We start from the raw sequence: 6,485 nt of genomic DNA, 5'->3' as shown, positions 1-6,485 counted from the left end.
AATATATCCGTCATCTGCAGGTCGCCGGGGCAATCACTCGGAGATGATGTTGAAATGTAAGCTACAGCTAGCGTTTTAAGGTAGTCACATAAAATAATAGCGACTCGATCACTGATATTAGGAGACTTTAATCTCCCTCATATTGACTGGGCGACACTGTCGATCGGGTACATAAGGCGAGTCACATAGAATGATTGAATTTTTAGAATTACCTAATCCAAATGGTTAATTACTGAACCAACTCGGGAAAATAACATATACTAGACCAATTGTTACAGCGACCCAAGATAACCTAGTCAGTAATGTTAAAGTAGAACATCATCGGTTCTTAATTGCGATCATAAATTAGTGCGCGTCGTCAGTAGAGCTCATACAACAGTGACTGAATATAAAGTAAAAGTGCTCAATTCCAAAAGAGCAGATTTCGTAAAATGCCGACAAAAACTAACAGAAATACAACTATCATATGATTGCAACGTAGAGGAAGCCTGACTAAAGTTTAAAAATCATTTACTCACTCAGCAGAACACATTTTTCACATTCTGCGAAGCGAAGTAATATTGAAGAAGTCCAGCCTTGGCTTAATAGCGAAATTAAACATTCGGTTCAGGAGAGAAAATCGTCTTACAGGCTAAAGAAAGAGTATAACACGCCCGAAAACATAAGACTTCACCATAAAGCCAGGCGGCGAGTAAAAAGACTATAATGCAAGATGACGCCACTATAAACACTCGCCTTCGCCAGAACGGGCTGGGCCGACCATCAGGCCCCACCTGGAAGAAGCCTTGGGCCGACCATCAGGCCCCACCAGGAAGATGCCTACCGGCGCAACAGGCAACGGCGTAAAAAAAAAAATAATAATAATAATAATAATATTATGTCAGACAAAGCGTAGATATGGAGGAAACATTGCAGTCAACCGTAAATATAACCCGAAATCAATAGCTAGGCGTTATCGCGATAAGTTATCGCGATACTTTATCGCTGATAACAAAATCGGGTTATCGGCCATCCGCTACTTATTTGAATAAACATCGGTATCTTCGGTACTTTTGTAACCAAACTAGCGACAATCGCTACTTTTTTCCGCCTCTCAGAAAAGAAAAAAAAAAAAAACGTTGTCTCCTCCCTACACGTGGCCCGGGCGCCCGGTGTTGTATGAAAAAACTTCGGGGTACGAAATATCTTCGGTGAAGAGATTTCATACTTAGATCATCAACATTAAAACAGTAGGTTATTTTTTAAATGTTATAAAAAAATTAATATATCAAAGAGAAAAATCATTTAACTATGCCCCAAAAATGATTATTCACTGCCTCAAATTTGATATTCCATATTCGTTTGTGAGCATGCCATGGTATTGAAGGCACCTGGTGTTGTGTTATTTGGTGTCCCATCGTCAAAAGCTGGCGTTTTTGTTTACAAACACTGGTCTCTCGTAAACTGCACATGCTCAGACCAGTAAGCGTAGCCCTGTATACAGTCTCACAAAGCTTTTTAACACATTAAGGGGGGCAACTACGGGGTATTTTTTGACGAATATATTTAAAATCGGACGAGTACATGTTTTTCGCTCAGTGTGGCCGGGAAACCCTAAATTACCATGTGGTGAGGTTTGTTTACGTAAAATTAAAACCCCTTCCCCCTGGGGGGCTTTTGCGTCATAGTCGGACATGCGCATCGTAAGACGCTCATGTCAACATATGCGGTATCATTCGTATATACGTAAAAATTGCATTAGAAAATTTTATTTCTTCGTAAATTTTGTCATCTGTCATCCTCTCTTTTTCGCACGGAGAGGCAGGGGAGGAAGAGAGGTGCCACCGCGTCAGTGCCAAGCGAGACACAGATGGGAAGAGTATGTCGTACTTTTCTCTCCTCTCCAGCCAAAAGAACGTCCTTACAAATGATGTACAAGCGCAAGGCAACCAGAAAAAGAGTCACCAATATCAAGAGGGCTTATGGAGCGGCCAAACCTCAGAAAACAAGCAAGAGAGTAGCGTAGAAGCAAGGCACTCCCGCGAGGCACTCCCGCGGCACTCGCGCTACACGGGAATGTCGCGGGCCCAGATGCCTGATCATTCTACAGTAAGTCAACAAGATATACACAATAATATGTGAAAATTTCATGCCAATCAAATAAATGCAAATGGCAAGACAGGAATGAAATGTAAAAAAATCTTTAGGAGCAATATCTCGAAAACTAGTTTTTTAAACTTAAATTAATTTCACAAAATCGGTAAAAAGTCTGATCGACTTCTGTTAGGTATCAGTTGAAACGACAACTAAAGGGCATTTTTTTGTTGGAAATAGATTTTTAATAATGTCAAAAGAAAACGGGACACAGAGAGGAGAAAATAATAACTGACAAAAGATTGTATTTTTTTTCTTCGAAGACAAAAAAAAAAAAAAATCAAAAAGTTACTTCCAACAAAATGTAGATAGGTAAACAAAGTTTCTATGGCATTTTTTTTCAAACCGATTAACTGAAAAATAAAGCCTGTGAAAAAGAAAAAAAACGAAAAATACGCTTTGTTTGAGTCTCTCCTAAACTTCACTCGAATTCAATGAAATTCACAGAATAACATACCCTTACAGTAATAAACAACATTCTAAGATTTCAAAGCTATTGGACGTACCATATGCGCAGGAGGACCCCCCGTAGTCGCCCCCCTTAAGAGTTGCTGGAAGGCTGAATCAGACATACAGTACCACCATCCTCGTTGTTTCTAGAACGACACTTTGTACATATAAATACAGCTCGTACAGAGTGTCGTTCTAGGTAGAAACAGCGGGGATGGTGGTAGTAGTACTGTATGTCTGATTCAGCCTTCCAGCAACTCTTAATTACGGTTAAAAAGCTTTGTGAGACTGTACAGGTCTACGCTTGCTGGTCTGAGCATGCGCAGTTCACGAGAGACCAGTGTTTGTAAACAAAAGCGTTGACGGTGGGGACGCCAAATAACACAACACCGGTTCAGGCGTTTCCAGTATTACCGTCTATATGTACGTGTCAACATGTGGTTTTCAGGTTTTGTAAGTTTTATAAAATACAGATAATGAAAATTTTAATTCATTTATGTTTTTATTTGAAATATCAATATAGTATCGTTTTCGCCTATCGGACTTATCCCAAGCTAGTATCGATATTGTGGATTTATATCGGGTATCGGGTATCGGTTATCGCCTATATTTGTGTCGCCAGTTAACGAATATCGGTTACCACTGATAAGGTTTTCCATTATCAGTTATCGGTTATCGGGAATAAGGTTTTCTGTTATCGTGCCCAGCTATGGGGTTGAGTCATCAGCGTATGAGTGGATAGGACAGTTTGTTATGAAAAGAAGATCATTGATGAATACCAGGAAGAGGGTGGGTGATAGGACAGAGCCCTGTGAGACACCATTGTTGATAGGTTTAGAGGAATAACAGTGACTTCCAGCAACTCTTAATTACGGTTAAAAAGCTTTGTGAGACTGTACAGGTCTACGCTTGCTGGTCTGAGCATGCGCAGTTCACGAGAGACCAGTGTTTGTAAACAAAAGCGTTGACGATGGGAACGCCAAATAACACAACACCGGTTTAGGCGTTTCCAGTATTACCGTCCATAATTATGTACGTGTCAACATGTGGTTTTCAGGTTTTGTAAGTTTTATAAAATACAGATAATGAAAATTTGAATTCATCTATGTTTTTATTTGAAATATCAATATAGTATCGTTTTCGCCTATCGGACTTATCGCTAGCTAATATCGGAATTGTGGATTTATATCGGGTATCGGGTATCGGTTATCGCCTATATGTGTGTCGCCAGTTAACGAATATCGGTTATCACTGATAAGGTCTTCCAGTATCAGTTATCGGTTATCGGGAATAAGGTTTTCTGTTGTCATGCCCAGCTATGCGGAAATCCTACTTAATAAACAACAGGAAGGCGGCAGAAGTGGAATTGGACCTCTAACACTTTTGAAGCTGCGTTGTGGGTTGCCTGTGGCAGGGTGTGTGAAGAGAGGAAGGAAGGAGAGGCCAAAAGGGTGGTATGTGTGTCGTTCTCAGGGGTAACAATGGATAAGCGCAAACACTCACTAGTTTTAGTTAGGACTTAATTAAGGTGTGGGATGGTGGAGTCTGTGTTTCCCCGTGTGGGTGGAAACAATAATTATGTCGGTGCTACTTATTGCCATGTGTGCATGTTAGTTTACGGTGTTACTGTTAACCCGTATTCATGGTATTTACAAGTGTAATTAGTGATGTAAGATACGTAAGCTAACCTCTAATAAGTGGACCCTGTCCTATGACCCTTAGTTCACCATCAAAATCTCGAAACAATAATCACCTCAAGTAACATTCTTATAGTCGCGTTACATATATTACTTGGGCAGGTGATGATCCTGTGTGCGATAATGGTGCCTTATAAGACTGGGTGAATAAACCACTAATTTTACTCTGTGGTTTAAATGATCAACAATTAATTCTACTTTGAGGTATAATGAACCTACATAGTTAATTAAAAGAGTGCCCATGAACGGCACTACACATTAGTCTAACTTCAGTTGTAGGTAAGCTACTCGAGAGCATGATTAGACAAAATTGTGAGTTACCTTGAAGGTCACTCATTCATTAAAAATACACAACATGGCTTCCGTAATAAAAGATCCTGCCCATCAAACCTATATTGACCTTTAATAACGATCTCTTCTCAGTTCATGACGTAACCAAATCACTAGACGCAGTCTATCCTGATTTCCAGAAAGCGTTTAATAAAGTTTCACATCATAAATTACTTTATAAATTAAACCACATAGGTATTGACGGTCAAGTACACCAATGGATCGCGAATTGGTTAAGCAACAGACAACAAAAAGTGGTGGTGATCGACGGATTAACTCAAAGTGGGCGTTTGTTACTAGTGGCGTCCCACAAGGCTCGGTTCTTGGCCCAGTGCTCTTCATTATTTACATCAACGATGTAGATGTTGGAATCAATAATATCATTCGTAAATTTGCAGACGACACAAAGATTGGTAACTCGTTTCTCACTGACGAAGATAGACAAAGACTCCAAGAGGATTTGCATAAAATTTCAGCCTAACAAACAGTGACGGTGAATTAGTGACTGAAAGACAACACATTGCGAACTTGTTAGTAAACACTTACTTTTCCTCGGTAGTTAATACTATAGCAGTCTTCCCACCACTACCACCAACACCAGTGACGACAATAGTACTAACGTAAATCCCATTCATGCGTTGCCTAACTTTGCAATAACTACCGATGAAGTCCTAAAAGCTCTCCAATCCCTTAGTACAAATAAAAGTCCAGGGCCTGACAATGTATATATCCTATTATGTACTTAAAGAAACAAAGAGCGAAATAGTCTCTTCTCTCACAATCGTATTCAATATGTCCTTGCGACAAGGGATCGTCCCTTCGGATTAGAAAAACGTAACACCGATTTTTTTTTGGAAAGGAGAAAAAAAAATACCGGGTAATTACTGGGCCATTAGTCTAACTTCAGTTGTAGGTAAGCTACTCGAGAGCATAATTAGAGACAAAATTGCGAGTTCCCTTGAAAGCCACTCATTAATTAAAGATCCACAACATGGTTTCCGTAATAAGAGATCCTGCCTAGCAAACCTGATGACCTTTTATTACGACCTTTTCTCAGTTTATGACGTAACCAAATCACTGGACATAGACTATCATGATTTCCAGAAAGCGTTTGATAAAGTCCCACACCATAAATTACTTTATAAATTAAAGCAACGAGGTACGTATTAAGTCAGGTACACCAATGGATCATAAAATGGTTGAGCAACAGACAGCAAATAGTGGTGATCGATGGATTTAACTTACAGTGCATGCAGATGGGCGCCTGTCACTATAGTCGGTTCCACGAGAACTGGCATAGATTTTCTTTCAGGAGTGGACTCGCGGACTTGGCGTCATTGCTGGAGTGACAGTCTCCGCGCCGCTCATTGGCTGTTGTTTACTAAGGGCCGCTTTCACAGTCATTTTGTTTGTTTTGATCGTTACCAATGGCGGCGATCGCCGCTATAGTAATTCCACGTAAAATTGGCCGATGGGGTGTCAGCCCCGTTGTTGGGCCTCCTCCTTGAAAGAATTGGGTATCTCTCTACCAGCCGTCTGGGGGGTTGCGCGGCATGCACCGTCTTCCTCCATTAGGGTATATCCCCAACGAAATACACACACACACACAAAAAAAAAAAAAAAAAAAAAAAACGTTATGACTCCGTAGCATCACTACACATTATGTTAGTACTAAGCCAGGCCTAAAAAATATACCAAGAAATCTTACAATAAATGAGTTAATTAGACTGCAGCCTAGCGCTTTGTAGTAGTAAAAAGTAGTAAAAAAAAAAGTCTTGCATCAACAGTCGTTTCATTCGCTGGATATTGTCCGTTTACGTGCAGTTCTGACTTAGTTTTGTTAGGAATGTCGTTTCAGATTCATTTATAATAGTT

This window comes from Eriocheir sinensis, chromosome 48, assembly GCF_024679095.1.
Source record: "Eriocheir sinensis breed Jianghai 21 chromosome 48, ASM2467909v1, whole genome shotgun sequence".
In the NCBI taxonomy this organism is placed as follows: Eukaryota; Metazoa; Arthropoda; class Malacostraca; order Decapoda; family Varunidae; genus Eriocheir; species Eriocheir sinensis.
This window is presented reverse-complemented; position numbering follows the sequence as displayed.